General features: G+C 40.3%; 1 long non-coding RNA gene and 1 other non-coding gene across 4 annotated transcripts in view; both read right to left on the bottom strand.

The window, feature by feature from the left end:
- The window catches only part of LOC112669789 (uncharacterized), a 115,461-nt gene that overhangs the window by 50,997 nt on the left and 42,800 nt on the right, over positions 1–21,664 (bottom strand). For 2 of the 3 annotated variants that reach the window (XR_007405878.1, XR_003142520.3), the window contains exon 4: positions 8,918–9,084. The exons of the other annotated variant lie outside the window; for it this stretch is intronic. This is a non-coding gene — a long non-coding RNA (uncharacterized LOC112669789). Of the gene's footprint in view, positions 1–8,917; positions 9,085–21,664 lie in introns of those variants that run through there. 3 annotated transcript variants of the gene reach the window in all.
- Positions 15,672–15,775, bottom strand: LOC112670246 (U6 spliceosomal RNA). Its single transcript, XR_003142828.1, has one exon. It is a non-coding gene; the product is annotated as a U6 spliceosomal RNA (small nuclear RNA).

Genomic DNA, 21,664 nt, shown 5'->3' with positions numbered 1-21,664 from the left:
GGTCTCCAGGATCACGCCCTGGGCTGCAGGCGGCGCTAAACCGCTGCGCCACTGGGGCTGCCCCTATTTATAGTATTTTTTTCTCATAATAAATAGTTCTTTGATGGAACCTTTTCCCTATGATCTCAGAATTGTTATAGATAGTCGTTCTCTCAGCTAGCTTCTCTCTTGGTCCTTGTTTTTGGCATCACTCCTCGAGGTGGATGGTGCTATGTGGCCATTCCTCAGTAGGTGGGGAACCTATCACAGCATTGGTTAGGCTACATCCAACAGGTGTGCTCTTCATGACAAGAACAACGTGCTGATACTTATGGGATTCCATAAAGCACCATCGTTTTGCTTTATGAGCTCTCTACTGTAATCCAAACTCCATAAATGAGCAATTCCTTTGCATAATGAACGGATGAGACTGTTTTATGCACTTTTATGTTGTTCCAAGTCTGTGGTTTTACTAAATTTCCACCTCAAAGATATGTAATTAGAGCCTCAATGATCTGCTATCCTGGCCCTCCCCACCCTCTTCTGGAATCCACAATAATCTCGAGGGCTGATTTCTGACAGGAGTAAACACAAAGCAGGGGTGTGTGTCTGTATGCACTTGCATACATGCAGATGTCTGCCTGTTGATTTGTGTGGGTAGAGGCCCATGGATTCAGTCTTCTACAGGGTGAGATAGATGAGTGAATGAGGCCTAGGTGCCAAATGTCTCCCTTTGACCTCTGGCTTTCTAGCCCACTCTGAGGCCACTTACCATCTCCTCTTCCTATGACCCAGGCCTCATAGAGATTTATTTTCTCACTGTCCTTTACACAAGCCTGCTCACTTCTCTCACTCAAGTTTCTTCTTATGCTGTTACCAGTGCTGAGGGGTCTCCTTCTTCTGGCCATTTTTTCCTTCAAGGCTCAGTATAAACTTCTCTTGCTCCACAAAATCTTTCTTTCCCCTCTAGTTCTTAAGGATCTTTATTTTCTCATTTTCTTATACTGTAGTTTAGTTCCACAAAGCTCAACATTTACATGTTTTGTGTCTTTTGATGTAGTCCCCAGAGGTTAAGCTCCCTTGGGTTGAAGACCACAATTTTGCAGATTTGCCTAATATGCAGTGATCTCTGACTGCTTTTCGTTTGGGAGGAGGGACTGAAGCCACATTTTATGAAGTTTCAGATAGGGGCTCCAAGCTTCTGCAATTATTCCTGTTTCTTTATTCACTGGAATTATGTGATATTTCAGTTTTCTACAGGGTTAGAATTTAGGGTGAAGTAGATCCAATCCAGATTCTATCCAAGGTAGATATGAAGCAGCTGTATCAAGAAGTGCTATGGCCCTGTTCATAAATGGCAGAGTACCTCCCCCCACTTGACCTTAGCTCTGGGAGATTATGGCAGGAAGTAGAAGACTCTTGGATGGTGCCAGGGACCGAATGATGTAGTAGAAAAGGTTGTAAGTTTTAGAATAAGACAAATTTGGGTTTATTTCCTGGCTTTGAAATTCCTAATTACGTGACTCAGGCAATTCACCTCATCATTCTGAACTTTAATTTCTTAAAATTTAAAATGAAATAAATAATACTGTCCAGTGTAACATGGTTAGGAAGATGGACCTTCTATAGAGAATGGTCATTACCATTCTCAGAAAAATGGTGGCAATAGATGGAGGGCAGAGAATGTTTTATCCTTGTATATTCCAATGATTTATCCTTGTATATTCCAATCAGATTTATGATTGGATTTACCATAAATGATAAATGATTTATCCTTGTATATTCCAATCAGACTTATATCTAGATGAAAAGTCATCTTTTTCCACAGCTATTTCTGAGGCTTACTCAGGATCACGCTATAAAGCATCATGTCCTGTGAGTTGCAACCTAAGTTTGCTAGACAGATTGCAACTCTCCGGATCTGAGACCCAGTATAACCTGGATGTCTGAGCCAATCTCCAAAATGCAGATGTTATGTGTATATTCTATCTCTGACTCCCCTCCTGCCTTGCAGTATCTTCTAAGGAGTCTTAACTACCTTTTCTTAGTCCTATTTTCTGCCCCCACCCCCATAGGGACAGATCTACTCCCCATCGATATCTACTGATTTTTATAAACTCAAAGGAATATGCCATGAGGTGAGTGAAAAGGATTAATACATCCTTACCAGCAATTCAAGAAATGTTATTGGTGAGAGCCTAGAGGCTATCAAATGAAGCTTCTATTTACAGTTGGGAAACTAAGGTATAGAGAGAAGAAACTGATCATGCTCAAGAATACAGCCAACGAGGGGCACTTGGGTAGGGCAGTTGGTTGAGTGTCCAATTCTTGATTTCAGCTTGGATGGTGATCTCACGGTCATGGGATTGAGTCCTGTGTCTGGCTCCATACTTAAAGTGGAGTCTGCTTGAGATTCTTTCTCATTTTCCCTCTGCCCCTCCTGCTAGTGCTCTCTCTCTCTAAAATAAATAAATTAATTAAAAAAAAATACGGCCAATGAGGGGTAAAACCAGGCCTCATGCAGCCATTGCCCGGTTCCAGTTCAATTCCCTGATATCACACTGCAGAGCCTTAAATGCATTGAAGAAAAACCTATAAGTTGGATCCTTCCTTTACACTTTTGACATTCCTGAGAACTAGGTAAATTTCTTCCAAATCCTGGTTATTCTATTTTCTTGTTGGAAGAAAAGAGAGGGAAAAAGTCAGCTCCACCAAACAAATTTTATATTAATGGATTCAGGAGGCAAAATCTGAAAGTAGAGTGTATTAAGGCTTTGATTCCACACATGCAATTATTCACCTGACTAGTTCTGATGCTGGTATCTATATGCATTCAATTATTCACATAGACACAAAAACACATTATAATCTTTGCTTTATACCAAAACTTGGTGATACTTAAAGCAACAACCATTTTATTTCTTTGCAAGTCTGCAGATCAACAATTTGGGCTGGCTCAACTCTGGAAGAAGATCCTGAAAGAAAATGGAAAATCACTAGGTGGTGCCAGGCTTGGCACTCTCTACACTTTCTGCAGAGGGCACTATTATATTTGCACTCAAGTGGTTGGCCTGGGTGGTCTGAGATGGCCTCACTCACATGTCTGGTGGTCAGTGACTATTGTTATCTAGGCCTCTCTCTCCACATGGTCTCTCATTCTCAAGAAGGCTAGCTCAGCCTTGTCACATGATAGTGATAGAAATTTAATCTACGGGAACTAGAGTGAAACTGCAAGTCCTACTGAGACCTCATTAGGGGAGCCATATAGTATCATGTCTACCATGTTCTAGTTGTAAAAGCAAGTCACAGGACAAGCCAAGATTTAAGGAAAGGAGACATAAACTCTATTTCTTGATAAGTAAAGCAAAATATCATCAAAAGGGACATGTATACAGATATGAGAGAGGCTTTTTAAAAATGTTAAATGGGTTAATTAACGTATAGTGTTATTAGTTTCAGAGATAGAATTTAGTGATTCATCAGTTGCATGCAACACCCAGTGCTTATTACTACAGTGCCCTCCTTAATGTCCATCACCCAATTACCCCATCCTCCTCCTCACCCTCCTGCAGCCCTCAGTTTGTTTCCTAGAGTTAAGAGTCTTCTTGTGGTTTTTCTCCCTCTCTGATTTCGTCTTAAAGAGTTTATTTATTTATTTGATGGGGAGAGACAGAGATAGTGAGAGAGAACATTAGGAGGGAAGAGAGGGAGAAGCAGGCTCCCTGCTGAGCAGGGTCCACCCCCCTAGTCCCCCAACCCAGTTCTCAATCCCAAGACCCTGGGATCATGACTTGAGCTGAAGGCAGATGGTTAACTGACCACCCAAGTACCCCTCTGATTTCATCTTCTTTTATTTTTCTTTTCCTTCCCCTATGTTCATCTGTTTTATTTCTGAAGTTACAACTATGAGTGAGATAATATGGTATTTGTCTTTCTCTGACTGACTTATTTTGCTTAGCATAATACCCTCTAGTTCCATCTATGTCATTGCAAATGGTGAGATTTCATTCTTTTTGATGGCTGATATTATATATCATATATATATATATATATATATATATATATATATATAGTGGACATTGGAGTGCATGTACCCCTTTGAATCACTATGTTTGTATCATTTGGATAAATCCCTAGTAGTGCATGTAATTGCTGGGTTATAGGGTAGCTCTATTTTCAACTTTCTGAGGAACCTCCTTACTTTTTTCCAGAGTGGTTGCATCAGTTTGTTCCCACCAACAGTGTAAGAGGGTTCTCATTTCTCTGCATCCTCACCAACATCTGTTGTTTCCTGAGTTGTTAATTTTAGCCATTCTGACTAGTGTGAGGTGGTATCTCATTGTGGTTTTGATTTGTATTTCCCTGATGCTGAGTGATGTTGAACATCTTTTCATGTGTCTGTTGGCCATTTGTGTGTCTGAGAGAGGTTATTTTTATGGTAATTATCTCTTTCTTTCTCTCTTTAACTGGAACTCAACCCTTCAGGGTGACTTCTGCCTTTAGCCTTGCTGGACTAGAGGGGTGTAAGGAGGACAAGTTCTGAACTTTCCTGGCTAGCTGGTGGAGGATATACTTGCTCCTCTACCAAGGACACTCCCTGGGCTCCTACTCCTGCATCCTCCTCTCCCCTCTCTTTTAGAGTTGCCAGCCCCAGCTCCCACATCTACCTCTTTGGTAGTGGGTGGCCTGCCTTTCACATGTGGGGATGCCTGTGAACACCTTTAACTCACAGGGACTCAGGTCTGGAGCTTTTCTCCAGACACAGCTAGGGGGTTCTCATCAGTCCTCAGGGCTGAGACCTCTGGGATGCTTCTTCTAAAGGGTACATGCTCTCTCATTGATGTGCTCCAGAAGCTCTTTTTTTCTTTTTAAAATTAAGTTAATTTATTTAAAAGAAAGAGAGAGAGAGAAAGAGAGCAAGCAGTGGGGAGGGGCAGAGGGAGAGAAAGAAGCAGACTCCTGGCTGAGCAGGGATCCCAATGCAGACTCAATCCCAAGACCCTAGGGTCATAACCTGAGGCGAATGCAGATGCTCAACTGATGCTGAATCTTTAAGACCCAGAGTTCAGACCCCTAGACACTTCACTTTTTTGTGGCTTTGTCTTCCCCTCCACATGAAGGTGGAAGAAACTTACCTACCCTCTTGTCCAAAGTTAAAAGATCCAGAGAGAATGAAGTGAAACATGGAAAGATACTGCTTCACTTCACAAACTTTTATTGAGTACCTGGAGGATACCTAACATTGTGTTAGGCTGTGTGGGTGTTAGAAAACATACAGGGAAACTTCTTTGCTTTAAAAGAGTTTACTACAGGCTAAGAGAGCAAGTATCTGTGCAGATAGTAAGAATATAGTTATAAACAGGCCTACTCACTATCTCACTGAATACTTCTTCATTTCTTTCCCCTTTTTGACTCATGGTCTTTAGAATTGATTTATTTGCTCATCTGTCCACCCAACAACCCATCCATCTATATCTCCATTCATTTGTCCCATTCATTTATAGGGGAAAACAAGGTACTGGAGATACAAAGAGGACATGATAGAACGTGCCCTGGGGAAGGGATGTTGACTCTACTAGAAGGCAGCAAAATGTAGCCTTGGTTTCAAAGACGAACTGAGGCTGAACACTCCGTACACTCAATTGTAGCAATCGCTGTGTTTATCTGTCCCACTCATCTTAGGTCTTATAGTCTCAGTATTCTTATCCCTTAACATAGTTCCCAGCCCAAGTAAGAGCTCAATAAATGTTGAGTGAGAGAATGAGTAAAATAAAGCACAGTTTTGTAATCCTTCTCTATGTCTGCTTTCTCATTTGAGAAAATGGGTGCTGGCCTGGTAGAGGTTACGTAAGTATTGTAGTATATAAGCCCAATAGGATACAATATCGAGGTCAATAAATATTTCCTTTTTGCTTCTTTCTTTGACTTGGGCATGTCTTTTACCTACTTTCAACCTCTTTTTACAGCTTAACAATGAAAGGGCCAGACTACTATCTAAGATCCTGACCCAGTTGGATTCTAAATGCTAAATAATAGTCTAGTGCTTGGCATCAATCCTGAGAAAGTTTCTGTATGCCTTTCATAGATATTATGTGATACTCGCTGCATATTAATTATCAATTAAATATGAATCATCGGGACACCTGGGTGGCTCAGTGGTTGAGTGTCTGCCTTCGGCTCAGGGCATGATCCCGGGATCCGGGATCGAGTCCCACATTGAGCTCCTTGCAGGAAGCCTACTTCTCCCTCTGCTTGCATCTCTGCCTCTCTCTCTGTGTCTGTCATGAGTAAATAAATAAAATCTTAAAAAAAATATGAATCATCTGTGGGATCCTTCAAGTTCCATAGGAATAATACCTTATTGTTGTTCACTGTTCTTAACAATGAGCTTAGTACCAACTTTCTTTTTCTTCTTCTTGTCCCCCAATATAGGCCACAATTTTTATTGATTGAGTGATTTCAGTATGACTTTTGAACTATTGTCTCTGTTACAAGTCTGAGAAGCAAAGCTGCTTAGATGGGATTTTGATATTAATGAGTGTGCAAGGAGGGGTATGCTGTATTTGGTGGTCCCAAATGGCATTTGGGGGCCCCCTGCTGTTAGCCACCGGGGGTTTAGACCAAAACCCCCTGGTATTTGGTCTGCATTGCCCCCTGGTGGCAAGACTGATTTTTGACTGGCAAAGCTGGCTATTGCTGTGTGGCACCAAACTTAGAGAGCAAGGATACATCAGTTGCAGTGTTTCTTCAGAGCTTCTTATGTTGTCCGAAATACTATGAGGTCACATGAGAAGAATAAGGAATCAATCCTTTCCCCAGGTAATTCGTTTTCTGGCCTTATAACCTCTCCCTGGAGAATATCTGTTTTCTGGACTTCTCTTCCATCATCCTTGCTCTTTCATTCATTTTCAACAACATCCACTGAGCACCTTCTGTATTTTGGCACCATAAGCAGTGCTGGGGATACAGAAGTAAACAAAACAAACAAGACTTCCCCCTCGTGTATTTTCATAGTCTTTGTTCCCTGCTGTAATGTCTGGCCTTTGAAATACTCACACAGTCACACACTCCTGTCAACTTTGCTTACCTCTAATAGGCAGTCACTCCCTTGCTAAGTCATTGCACCGTAGAGGTTATAATGTTCTTTTTCTATGGGGTATTTAGGGTTTGCTCAAGAGGAGACTGCAAAAGAGGAAAACCTCAAAGACTGAAAGGAATGTATTACTAATTGGTAGAATTTCAGGTATTGGAGGTGGGAGGTTTGGGGACAAAATTGGGAAATTCCTTGCATTCCCCAAAGCACACCATCCAAGACACTTCCTGCTCTGCATGTGTATGACCAGTTCTGCCAGCTGTGTCTCACCCCCAAGGTTGATTGGGGTCACACTGAGAGCAGTGGGAGCTACGAAATAACCCTGGATTCTAAGGGAGACCTCTGTGGAGTCTCTCTTTCCCTCATAAAGAAGGGGAAAAAGTCCAGTTTTTATTGTTCCTAGTTCCGTCCTCAAAGAGTTTATAATCTTCTAATAGAATAGAGAAGTTATACACACACACACACACACACACACACACACACACACAATTACAAGAAAGGCACAGATAAGGGCCAGGTGAGTTCTAAGTGAGAACAGAGGTTATCCACAGCTGGAAGGACCAGGGAAGATGTCATGGGGGGGGGGGAGATATTTGATTTGTCATATTATTTTTTGGGGGAGTCAAGCCTTGTTGCAAGAGGGAACCTGGTGATAGAAGAAGATATTTGGGCTACAACTGGGGAAATGCAGCTCAATGTCCTGGGACTAGAAAGTTTGAAGAAAGCCTTCTCATTTGGCCTTTGGAAATGCTGTGAAGAATTGCTGATCTCATAAGTCAGGGTCCACTTGCCCGGTCCCTTCCCACCCCAATCTTCACTCCCTGTGTGCAAGTGGGTCGCATCACTAGCTAAAGGTCATTATCCTGGAATGACTTCTACTGCCACCTGACCCATTCAAACTTTGAGTTTCTATAAAATTTGCATATGGTGACCAAGTCGGCCCAATGGCAAGTTTCTCCCAAATTAGTTTAGGATTCCCTTTTTCCCCCTCCCTTTGTAGGTATTTACAACCCAGCTGTATTTCAGTCTGGCAACCAAGTGGGAATTAGTTTTTGCTTGGGAAATGCCAATGTTTTGTTTAAATCTTCTGTATTTTGAAGCTAGGTTGGGTGCTGGGGTGCAGTGATATTGGTGTGCATCGTCTATACATCCCTTGGAAATTTGGAACAGTGGAACAACGGAAAGACATGGGGTTGGGGTAGTTCACATTTGGAGTGTAAAAGGATCCACACTCAACAGGCTCCTGTGCTGAAGAAACAGCCTCGTTTATATGTAGGATTCCTTCAAAGATCCCAGTGACAGATCACAGGGGAAAACTAGGGGCAGAATGTCACCCGAATGTGGTACTCGGGATAATGTTTAATCTCAGTCACCACACGGAGGTACTCTGCACCCAGATTTGCTGCTCTTCTGCCTCCTGCCTCCAGAGGGCGATCTAGCCACAGCATTTTGGGCACAAGCTTGGGGATTGAGGATTAAGACAGAGCCTGCTCACATAATTCCCTTCTTTCTCTCTTACTCTGTGCCCACAGACATACCCATGTGTTTGGTCCAGAGAGGACAGAAGATCCTACATAGGTCTTTGAGCCTAAGCCTCATGTTGCCTTGAAACTTCTGATATCAGGATAGCGTAGGGCTTGCCCAACCAATAATCATGCTACGTGTATGCAAGTGCCTTTGAAAATGTCATGGGGAGGACATGTGATCTGCTGGAGACAATTAGGCATTCCTAAGTCCTTGGGCACCAGATGTCAGCATCTGTTCGTTTCTAATGCACTGTTGATTAGGTCTCTATCTTGCTCAGGAATCCAGACCCCTTAGCAAAGGCCTTTCATAATCTGTCCCCAGCTGATTGAGGCACTTACATTTTCTCTGGCTTTGCTGCTAGTCACAGGAAACCTCTTGTTATCCCTGGTCCTTCCCCTGGACTCCTTCAAGATATTGTACATTTTACATGCTTCTTCTTCTGGGAGTTTCTTTTTCACTATTTTTTGGTAGGGAAAAATCCTTTCCTACAACAGACAGAACAAAGATAGTGTCTCGGATCAAATTTCTCTAACTACGGCCACCTGACCTGGACTGCACTCTTTGTAACAATGTTGGCGGTATTCTACAGAGTGTGATCTGTGTCCCTCGCTGTCATCCCCTGGAGGTAAGGGACCCTGTCATATTTATCTACTGTATCAAGTCCTAGCATCGCATGTGACATGTATTCGATGCTCAAGAAATATCTGTTGAGGGGCGCCTGGGTGGCTCAGTCAGTTAAGCTTTTGCCTTCGGCTCAGGTCATGATCCCAGGGTCCTGGGATGGAGCCCCAAGTTGGGCTCCCTGCTCAGAGGGGGAACCTGCTACTCTCTCTGCCTCTCCCCTACTATTCTCTCTCTCTCTTTGTCTCTCTCTCACATAAATAAATAAAATCTTAAAAAAATAGAAATATCTGTTGCATGATTGATGAGTGCATGTACACACACGTGGCGCTCTTACAGTACAGGCAGTACAGGCCAGGAGACTGAGGTGGGAAAGAACATGCTGGGTTCCTGGCTCTGTGTCAGTCGACTGCATCCTGGATACTAGTTGCTGTGTTTCAAAAACAAATAGGGGAGTAGAAGCTGCCATCTGTGCTGAACCACGGGGAAGACTGGTGCATGATTGTCCAAGTGGCCCAGTGTGGCCTGACCATGAATAATTTCCAACCAACCAGGCTCCACTGGACCCCTGAGCAGATGGTTATCATTTGGAACCATTCCAGCCTCTTTAGCAGAATCTGGCTTTGTATTCTTGCCTAACTGGATGTTGAGCCTGCTTCCCCCACGTTCCTGTGTTGGGGAAGCCAGACAGCTTCCAGGCTGTAAGATGACAAGTTTCCACCATGGGCTGCTGCTGCTATTCTCTTTCATTTTGTCATTTCCTTTCCATTTGGGAGACCTGACTCCATAGTCCACCATCCTTTTCTGTGGCCTCCACTTCCAAGTGACCAGGCATAATTCACTGACCTGCTGGGGCATGAGGCAAGGTCCTCAAATTCTTAGATTTGTTATATATATATATATATATCACAAATGGAGAGAGAGAGAGAGAGAGAGAGAGAGAGAGAGCGAGCGCCATGTTCCAGCAGCTCTTGAATGCAAAAATAAAAGGTCTCATTTCTCCCTCTTCCACTCTCTATCTCTACACAGTTTGCAAGGGCCAGGAGGCTGGGGTTGAGCTTTGAATCTCTGATCACCAAGGAGGATGTTCTTCATCGACATGGCCCACTCATGGCAGCTGCAAATGCCCTGGGGAGGTCCAAGAATTTTACTTAGATTTGGAATCTGAAGAAGGAAAATACACAAATTGGCTCAGGGTATGTAACCACCTGCAGCTAACTAAAAAACTCCTGTGTTCTCTTTAAGCTGTAGTGAGGGCTTCTTTATTGGCTCAGGGCTGACTTATTTTCTCCCACTGACCACCTCCCACCTCTTCTCCTGCCCTGACCCCCCTGGCAAGCTCCAAGGACCTCTGGTTCTATATGTCTATATGGTCTATATGCCCAGGCTTGGAACATTATGCTTTTTTGTTTGTTTTTGTTTTTGTTTTGTTTTCCAGAAAGGATAGTTCGGTGGACCCAGTGCTTAGATTACTATAATTCTATCTGACCTGCTGTCTCATAGTATTGTGTCACTGACTTCCAGTCCCAGACCATCTAAATTCAAGACATAAATCACCTGCTGCCAGCATGCTGCTTCCCTACACAAGAACCCAAGATGGATCTCTATTGCTTTTTGAATCCAAACTACAGTCTAGTTTTTAAGAGGCTTCATATTCTTTTCCTGTTTTCATATCCAACTGTATCTCTATCCTCTGTTTTGCCAATGCAGTTGTCTTTATACTTCCCCTGAACCTCTTACCCCTTAAGAAATTATAGATCCAAAAAAAAAAAAAAAAAACAACCCCCTCCTACCCCATAAAAAACAAACATATCAGGCTTATTGTTATGTTCTGGTCTAGAATCTCCTTCAGAGATTGCTTCTCTATCCCAATGCTACTCATCTTTGAGTCAAATTTCAAATCCCACTTCCTGGAAAATCTGAATCCACAGTGACATCTTTCTTTTTTTTTTTTTTTTAAGTTTCAGAAGCAGTTTATTGATAAGCATTCAATAGTAAGATTAAAGTAGGATATTAAAATAATTTTTGGAAAAATGTCTTAAAATTACAATATGTAAAATCTCAAAATATTTAGAATTTAAGAATGAGGTACAAACATTGAGATTTACAGATTGATTCTCCTTCCTCATATATTTATTTTGTACTAGCTCAGTCTAAGCAGAGGATGTAAGGTTGAACAAGGCTAAGTCTTTCCCATCTTGAAGCTCACAGTGCTGTTGGGAGACCATCAGTGAGTATGGTACTAGAAGACCACAGGGTTGGCGTGAGCCAGTTCAGGCCAATGAAGGGGGGTGCCCAGAGAAAAGGTGCCAGGCATCCTTGCAATCATTGTGGAATTCCGTGCGCCTGCAGTGACATCTTTCTTGATGGCCGAGAGTGCTTTGCCTGCACCAGATATACTGGCATGCAATTATGTTTGAGATGCTGATGTCGAGTTGTTTTATATTCATTTATCCAGCTGTTCAGTAATTACTCATTGAATGCTTATTATGTTCCAGATATCGGGCTTATTCATTAATCTAGGAGTCATCCCTGATTCCTTTCGCTTCACCCCAAAATGTGTACTGTGCCAGCTACTTCTTTGCACCCGTGTTCCTTCTGCCCTCTCCACTGTCTCCTGTTCATTCTTCTGAAACTGGTTTCCCACTTCATTCCTGATCCTATGCAATCCATTTTCCACAAAACGGAGTGAATTTTAGAGGAAATCAAATCATATTGTTTAATCACCTTGGTTAAAACTATCCAGTATCTCATTCATTTGGGGAATATAAAAAATAGTGAAAGGGAATAAAGGGGAAGGCAGAAAAAATGAGTGGGAAATATCAGAAAGGGAGACAGAACATGAGAGACTCCTAATTCTGGGAAACGAACTAGGGGTGAGGGAAGGGGAGGTGGGTGGGGGGGTGGGGGTGACTGGGTGACAGGCACTGAGGTGGGCACTTGATGGGATGAGCAACGGGTGTTATTTTATATGTTGGCAAATTGAACACCAATAAAAAATACATTTATAAAAAAATAAAAAATAAAAAATAAAACCATGCAGTAATGTTCTATTGCACTTAGGATCACAGGGAAATAGGAAATAAAATAGAACCTCCTCCCCCCACAGCGTATAAGCCTTCTTGCTGTTCATCCTCTGCCCACTTCTCTGGCCACATCCTGCTTCTCTCCTGCCAGCCACTGGGATCAGCATCCCCTGCCTGCTTTCCATTTCTGCAAAACCCCAGTTCGTTCCAGCTGCTGAGACTTTGCACTTTCTGTTTCTGCCTTGTTCTTTCCAGATGTTCATTCTGCTAATTCTGTGTCATCGTCATTTGGGGATTAGCTCGAGAAGCCTCCCATGACTGTATTATTAAATGTTGCCTCCTGATTCATCTCTTTCCCATGGCTTTGTTTTATCTTCTTTGTCGCACTCATTTCATTCATTGGCTTATTTTATGGCTCTCTACTCTCACCCACTCTCACCCCCTCTAGAATATAAGTTCCAGGAAGTTAGTGATTTGTCAGTCTGCTGCATTGCCAGCACCTAGGACAGTGCCTGGCACCCTGGAGACTCAATATTTGTTGAAGTAACGGGATGAACAAGTGGTTAGTTAGATGATTGTGTGAATAAATGTATCCACAGTGAATAAACACAACCCTGCCTTCAAATAGTTACAGAATGCTTGTAAATGAGAGAATTAATGAACGTTTCCAATCTAAGGAAACAAAAGCACTATATAGAGAGATATATAAAAGTACTATTTGAACATTGTTGAGGGAATAATTAAATCCCTTTCCTATGAATAAGTCCTACATCTTTGCTTGTATGATAAATTCCACAAGGACAAACTGCATCTTATACTTCTATTATATCCCCCACTGCAGTGGTTTCTAAATGCCAGTCCCTGGACAAACTGTAACAGAATTACCTGGGGAGCTTAAAAACCATCACAGACATCTGATTCTGATTCTGCAAGTATCACTAGAGCCCTAGGCTGTATCTTTGAATGAAAGTCCTCTGGGTAGTTCTGAAGCACACTACCTTGGGAACCACCATGCCACACTGCCTAACACCAACTGGATGCCTGCCTGAGCGGAAATAACCCCATCTCTGCCTGGCCCCATTCTTTTTCTGACCAGCCCCAGCTAGCCCAAGTAGATTACCAAACATGCCTGATTCCTGTGACCAGGGGGGACACTTGAATATAAGATGGTAGGAGCAATCGTTCCTTTTTCCTAGCACGATGGCTTCAGTATTGCTTGTCTATCTTCACAGGGATGGTTTTACCAGCCTTACAAGTCATTTTATCTTTTTAACTGCATAGCACACAGGCATCTCCTATTAGTCCCACCCCTTGTGAATATTACTACAGCCTGGAGAAGTTGGCTCCCTGGGCTGCACAGATGCCTTTCTTTCCCTTGGGCCTTGGGTTAAAGGACATGTGGGAGTTTGTGTGTGTGTGTGTGTGTCTGTGCATGTGTCTGTGCACATATCTGTGACTCAGACTACAAAGGAGGATTGATTGACTTCCATAGGTTCTGGTGTTTATTTGCTGGGGGTCCAGGTTTATCAGGCAAGGTAAGAAGTGAGCTCCCTCCAGCACTGGGAAGCCCTTGGGCAGCCTTCACCCATCATGATCACTTGACTTGTCCTTGGGAAAGATCCTATCTGAGAATGGCTGGGAAGTTAGGACAGACCAGCAGATTTCCTGAATGCTGGAGGTTCCAGAATTTTTATGGAAGAGGGGCTTAGAGGTGACAATATTTTGAAGAGAGTGCTAGAGTCCTTCCCTAGAAACCATGTTTTATAGCAGCACATTATTTGTACTTGGCTTGTATGCTGGTTAGGGGTAGCCTAGAGGTCTGATAAAAATTATAGGGAGCAAACACCAGAGTTTCACCTACCACTCCGTGCCATCTGCCCATGCCACCTGCCTAGATCTCTCGCTAATGTCACCTCTGCTCTTATGGCTTAATCTTATAAACCAAGTTTCTCCAAATTTCATCTTTTTACCTCCTTTCTTCCTTTCACCTTTTCTTTACTCTCTCTTATACTGGCTAAGATCAACACAAAAACAATGTATTTTCATCTAGGTTTGCTTTTGAGTACTCTGGCTACAGAGAGGCAGACTCTCTGTGTATCATAAAATTTGTATCAACTACCTGGAACATGGGCAGGAATGAGGAAGGAAGGGAAGGTTTTCAGAATAGGCAGTATCACCCCAGTGACCATGGACTAAGCCTATGTCTTTATCAATCCTACACACAGAGGGATACTTATTTCCTTATGCCTTTCCAGCCCATTATACAGTAAAAACAGTCAGTTGGAAGGGAGCAGAGGTTTCTAGGACCAGGTTTAATGATAGTGGAAGGAAAAAGATAGACAGACGGATGGATTGACTTGACTCTTAGTGAAGGACACACTGAGGTTGGCATTTAGGGTAGGCTGCATTTTGCCAGGGGCTTACATTGCCAAATGAAGGGTAGTATGAGGGCCTAGGAACCCAAACACCAAGATTCACAGTTGAGTTCTACCAATAACTCAACTTGGGCAGCCTTGGACAAGTCTGTGAAACCTCTTGGGGACCTCAGTTTTCTCACCTGTAAAATAGCAATAATAATGACCTCAAATATCCCTGGACTCCTATCAAATGAGGGAATAGGGGGTCAAGGTGTTATTTTCTCATTTTTACTTACTTGGCCTATTATTTGCTTGCTTGATACAAAAATAATAAACTTGTTTATTATGAAAACAACTTTCTTCTTGTAAAGAGAAAAAAATGGGATGATTCAGAAGTACGCAAAGTCAAAAGAGAAACTACTCTACTTCCTCATATATCCCTTGTCTTTGGGCCGCTCCCATCTTATTCCTCACTGGTACTAGAGTGGAATATATCCCTTCAGATCTACGAGTGCTTTGTAAAACCTAAGAGAATTCATAGTACGGAGCAAAAAACAAAGGGCAGAACCATTATACCTCAAATGGTTGAAGGGCCTCCCTGTACAAAAACTCAGAAAAAGGATTTCTTTTTCAAATGTAAAAGCAGACAAATAAACAAAAACTTATGGAAAAGTCTAAAAGGTGTGCAGTAGATTCTGCTTAAAAAGTCTGGGAAACATATAGTCCTTTTTATAAACATTTCCATAAACTTTTTTTTCTTTTTTTCCTTTTTTTCCCCCCATAAACATTGTAAAAATATACAGAAGTTCTAGCATTGGAAAAAAGACTTTCCATCCTGAGGATAATTCATTAGACAGAAAAGCTCATTCTCCACCTATGCTATCACTGTGTTTCACTGTTGCCACTAAGTTTACAACATGTATAACTAGTTGAGAAGCTAATTCCTCTCAGATATGTAGAATTGATGCCAAAAGCAACTGGTGAATTTGTTCTTACCAGTTTCCTTCATCAGCACCAATTTGTCTTGATCTTTTGATTTGGGTCTGTTTCTGTTTCTTTTCTTTTTAAAAAAATGTGGACTGCTTCACAAATTTTCATGTAATCTGTACACAGGGGTCATGCTAATCTCTGTATCATTCCAATTTTAGTTTATGTGCTGTTGAAATGAGCACTCTATTTCTTTACTTTGGTGCCTTCTCCAGATTTTCATCAACTTGAGGATTACCTAAATTAGCTCAACAAATCTGCCTTCTCTGCATTTTTGGTTCTGCCTTTTCTGATTGGATTTTTTTTCTTCAATTCACTGTGTCTAGCTTTGACCAGTTTTTCCCCCTGTTTTGGTCCATTTTAAAGCCTTCAAGCAAGGAACATTCTCCTGTTTCCATGTGGAGGGCTCAGAAGTGGGGAAGGGGCATGTCCTTCCCATTTTGGAAAGGGAACATTGCATGATGTAAATTTTCCCAGACTCAGAGTCAGAAATTTTGGATCTGAGATCTTTAGTATGGTCTTCGGTTTTTCTCCTTTGGGTGTCAGGTTTCTCCTCTGTAGAAAGATCCTTCCAGCTTAGATGTTTTTAGACTTTGGGATTCGGTGCTTAGTCATGATTTGCCTGTTAATATTTGCCTACAATGGGTTTTAGTGTTCCATTCTTGCCTCTGTGGCTGGGTTCTTTGGTCTTCTGGAAATATAGATGCAGCCCGAGTGTGGGCCCCCCAAACAGAGGGGCCAGTTACTCCTCAGGGTGCTCAGGCATCCAATTTGCCTACAGTCTCAGGGTGGAAAAATACAGAAGCATTGGCATTCTGGTGGACCCGAGGGTCGAAAGCCTTGACCATTTCTCATCCAGAAGACAGACTTAACCTCAATTTAGGGCTTAAGAAACCACAAAATTACAAATGTTGACCTAAAAGATTTCCAGAGAGCTTTTGAAATTTGTTTTTTTTAAAAAATTATAAAAATAATACATAAGTTGGTAAAAATAAAGTTGAATGATACTTAAAGGTATATAATGAAAACTAAAAATGCCCTTTATCCCCACCCTCAGTGCCATTCTGGAAGGGATCCTTTGTGGTATCTTATCACATATCTCACAATATGCTGAGAAATTTTCTATGCATAATTGTACATTCACATTTACCTTTGTATCAAGTCACCTCCACCAGCACTCAAGCACACACACATAAATGGGAACAGTTTATAAAGTTTGCATCTCGCCTTTTGCATTTAATAAAACAAGTTGGAAATTTTCCATGTTAACACATGTGGATCTTCCCTGTTCTTCATAAGGCTGCCTAGCATTCCCTGAAGGAAAGGCAAATAGCAGTGGCCACCCAGCTTATTTCTACCTTGTTGCTGCTGCAAACGATGCTTCTCAGAGAGCCTTTAATTCAGTGTTTTCTAAAGTTTGATCATTGGAACACAAGCCTTTAAAGATGTTTAGTGACAAAACAAAAAAATGTTTAGAGAGAAGACACATATGGAAAGCACTGCATTTTATTTTATTTATTTACTGTTACTTTAAGGACTTTTTCTTCAAAATTTAACTTAAATTCTAATTAGTTAACATAGAGTGCAATATTGGTTTCAGTGATTCATCACTTACGTTCAATACCCAGTATTAATCACACCAAGTGCCCTACTTAATACCCATCACTCATCACTTATTCCCCACCTATCTCCCTCCATTACCCCTCAGTTTGCTCTCTATTGTTAAGAACTCTTATAGTTTGTTTTCCTCTCCCCTCTTCCCATATGTTGATCTGTTTTGTTTCTTAAATTCCACATATGAATGAAATCATATGGTATTTGTCTTTCTGACTGATTTATCTTGCTTAGCATAATATGCTGTAGCTCCATCCACGGTTTTAGAGTGGTAAGATTTCATTCTTTTTGATGGCTGAGTAATATTCCATTACCTATCATCTATCTATCTATTATCTATCTATCTATCTATCTATCTATCTATCTATCTATCTATCATCTATCTATCTATATCTATCACCTACCACCATTCATCAGTCATCTCTCCATAGTTTGGCTATTCTTGATAATGCCACTATAAACATTGGGATTTATGTACCCCTTTAAATCTGTATTTTTGTATTCTAGTAGCGCAATTGCTGGATCATAGGATAGTTCTATTTTCAACTTTTTGAGGAAGCTCCATACTGTTTCCCACAGTGGCTGTACCCATTTGCATTCCCACCAACAGTGTAAGAGGGTTTTTCTTTCTCCACACCTCTCCAATATTTGTTATTTCTTGTGTTGTTAATTTTAGCCATTCTGATAGGTGTGAGGTGATATCTCATTGTGGGTCTGATTTGTATTTCCCTTATGATGAGTGATGGTGAGTATCTTTTCATGTGTCTATTGGCCATCTGGATGTCCTATTTAGGAAAGTGTCTGTTCATATATTTTGCCCATTTCTTAACTGGATTATTTGTGGGTTTTTTGGGTGTTGAGTTTGATAAGTTCTTTATAAATTTTGGATACTAACTCTTTATCCAATAAGGCGTTTGCAAATATCTTCTCTCATTCCATATGCTGCCTTTTGGTTTTGCTGGTTATTTTGTTTCCTTCACTGTGCAGAAGCTCGGTGAGATCCTAAGAGTTAATTTTTGCTTTTGTTTTCCTTGCCTCCAGCGACATGTCTAGTAAGAAGTTCCTACAGCCAAGGTCAAAGAGGTTGCTGCCTGTGTTTTCCTCTAGGGTTTTGATGATTTTCCTGCCTGACATTTAGGTTTTTCACCCATTTTGAATTAATTTTTTGTGTATGGTGTAAGAAAGTGGTCCAGTTTCATTCTTCTGTATGTAGCTGTCCAGTTTTCCCAACACCATTTGCTAAAGAGAATGTCCTTTTTCCATTGGATATTCTTTCTTGCTTTGCTGATGAATAGTTAACCATATAAGTTAACTATTGGTTAACTAATCCATTTCTGGGTTCTCTATATTGTTCCATTGATCTATGTGCCTATTTTTGTGCAGTACCATATTGTCTTGATGATTACAGCTTTGTAATATAGTTTGAAGTCGGGAATTATGGTGCCTCCGGTTTTTCTTTTTCTTTTTCAGGATTGCTTTGGCAATTCAGGGTCTTTTGTTGTCCTATACAAATTTTAGGGTTCTTTATTTTAGCTTTGTGAGAAATGTTAGGATATTTTGATAGAGGTTGCATTAAATGGGTAAATTGCTTTGGGTAGCATAGACATTTTCACAATGTTTATTCTTCCAATCTGTGAACATGGAATGTTTTTCCATTTCTTTGTGGCCTCTTCAATTTCTTTCATAAGCGTTCTGTAGTTTTCAGAGTACAGGGTATTTTGTTTTGCTTTGTTTTTTAACCTCTTTGCTTAAGTTTATTCCTAAGTTTTTGGAGCACTTATAAATGGGATTGATTCCTTGAGTTCTCTTTCTGCTGTTTCATTATTTGTGTGTACAAATGCAACAGATTTCTGTACGTTCATTTTATATCCTGTGACTTTGCTGAATTCACATATGAGTTCTGGCAATTTTTTGATGAAGTATTTTGGGTTTCCTACATAGAGTACTTTGTCATCTGCATATAGTGAAAGTTTGACTCATTCCTTGCTGATTTGGATGCCATTTATTTATTTATTTATTTATTTATTTATTTATTTATTTATTTTTGTTTTATTGTCTGATTGCTGAGGCTAAGACTTCTGGTGCTATGTTAAATAGTAATGGTGAGAGTGGAATCCCTATGTTGTTCCTGACTGTAGAGGAAAAGCTCTGTTTTTCCCCATTGAGGATGATATTAGCTGTGGATCTTTCATATATGATGTTTATGATGTTGAGGGATGTTCCCACTATCCCTACTTTGTTGAGGATTTTTATCAAGAATGAATGCTGTATTTTGTCAAATAGATGCTTTTTCTGCATCTATTGAGAGGACATGTGGTTTTTGTCCTTTCTTTTATTAATGTGACATATCACACTGACTGATTTGTGAATAATGAATACCTCTGCAGGCCAGGAATAAATCCCACTTGATTTTGGTAAATAATTATTTTAATGATCGTTGGATTCAATTTGCTAGTATCTTGTTGAGAATTTTTGCATCCATGTTCATCAGGGATATTGGCCTGTAGTTCTCCTTTTTTTTTTTTTTTTTTTTTTTTTTTTGTGGAGTCTTTGTCTGGTTTTGAAATCAAGAAAATGCTGGCCTCATAGAAGGAGTATGGAAGTTTCCTTCCATTTCTCTCTCTCTCTCTCTCTCTCTCTCTTTTTTGGAAAAGTTTGATAAGGATAGATATTAATCCTTCTTTAAATGTCTTGTAGAAATGCCCTGAGAAGCCATCTGGGCCTGGACTTTTGTTTATTGGGAGATTTTTAATTGCTGATTCAATTTCTTTGCTGGTTATGAGTCTGTTCAATTTTTCTATTTCTTCCTGTTTCAGTTTTGATAGCTTTTATGTTCAAAGAATTTGCTTATTTCTTCCAGATTGACCAATTTTTTGGCGTATAATATTTCCATAACATTCTCTTATGATTATTTGTTTTTCTGTGGTTGTTGGTTGTGATCTCTCCGCTTTCATTCATGATTTTATGTATTTGAAGCCATTCTCTTTTTGATAAATCTGGCTAGGGGTTTATCAATTTTATTAATTCTTTCAAAGAATCAGCTCTTACTTTCATTGATCTGTTCTTCCATTTTGTTGTTTCTATTATCATTTATTTCTGCTCTAATCTTAATTACTTCCCTTCTTCTGCTGACTCTAGGCTTTATTTGTTGTTCCTTTTATAGCTCCTTTAGGTGTAACGTTAGATTATATTTTTGAGACTTTTCTTGCTTCTTAAGATAGGCCTGCATTGCAATATACTTCTCTCTTAGGATTGCCTTTGTGCATCCCGAAGGTTTTGGACTTTCGTGTTTTCATTTTCATTTGCTTCTTTGTACTTTTTAATTTCTTCTTTAATTCCTTTGTTAACCCATCCATTTTTTATAAGATGTTCTTTAACCTCCATGTACTTGTGGTCTTTTCAAATTTTTTCTTGTGGTTGACTTCAAGTTTCATAGCATTGTGATCAGAAAATATGCATGATATGATCTTGATCTTTTTGTACTTTTGAGGGCTGATTTGTGACCCAGTATGTGGTCACATTCTGGAGAATGTTATATGTACACTTGAAAAGAATATGTATTCTGTTGCTTTAGGATGAAATGTTCTGAATATATCTGTTAAGTCTATCTGATACACTGTGTCATTCAAAGTCATTATTTCCTTGTTGATTTTCTGCTTAGAGAATCTGTTCATTGTTGTAAGCACATTGTTAGAGTCCCCTACTGTTATTGTATTATTACCAATGAGTTTCTTTATGTTTATTAATTGATTTATATATTTGTGTATTTCTAAGTTGGTGGCATAAATATTTACAATTGTTAAATCTTAAGGGATGGACCACTGAATTATGGTCTAATGCCCTTCTTTATCTCTTGTTGCAATCTTTGCTTTAAAATCATGTTTGTCTGATATAAGTATGGCTCCTCCAGGTTTCTTTTGCTGTCCATTAGCATAATAGGTGGTTATCCTTCCCCTCATCTTCAATCAGCTGGTGTCTTTAGGTCTAAAATGAGTCTTTTATAGGCAGTATAGAGATAAATCTTGCTTTTTTAATTTTAAAACCCATTCTGATACTCTAAGTCTTTTGTTTGAAGCATTTAGTCCATTTACTTTCACCAATCATTGAAAGACATGAATTTAGTGACATTGTGTTTGCTGTAGAGTTGGTGTTTCTGGTGATATCCTCTGGTCCTTTATAGTCTTTGTTGTTTTTGGTCTTTTCCCCCCCTACTCAAAGAATCCCCCTTAATATTTATTTTAGGGCTAGTTTAGTCGTCACAAACTCCTCACTTTTGTTTGTCTGGAGAACTCTTTATCTCTCTATTCTGAATGATAGCCTTATGGATAAAATATACTTAGCTGCATATTTTTCCTACTCAGCATGTCGAGTACATTCTGCCCCCTCTTCTGGTCTGCTAAGTTTCTGTGGACAGATCTGCCATGAACCTGATCTGTCTTCCCTTGTAGGTTAAGGACTTT

The sequence above is a fragment of the Canis lupus genome, chromosome 25 (genome assembly GCF_003254725.2).
Source record: "Canis lupus dingo isolate Sandy chromosome 25, ASM325472v2, whole genome shotgun sequence".
Taxonomy (NCBI): domain Eukaryota; kingdom Metazoa; phylum Chordata; class Mammalia; order Carnivora; family Canidae; genus Canis; species Canis lupus.
Note: the sequence above shows the minus strand (reverse complement) of the source record. Positions and strands in the feature narration are given on the sequence as shown.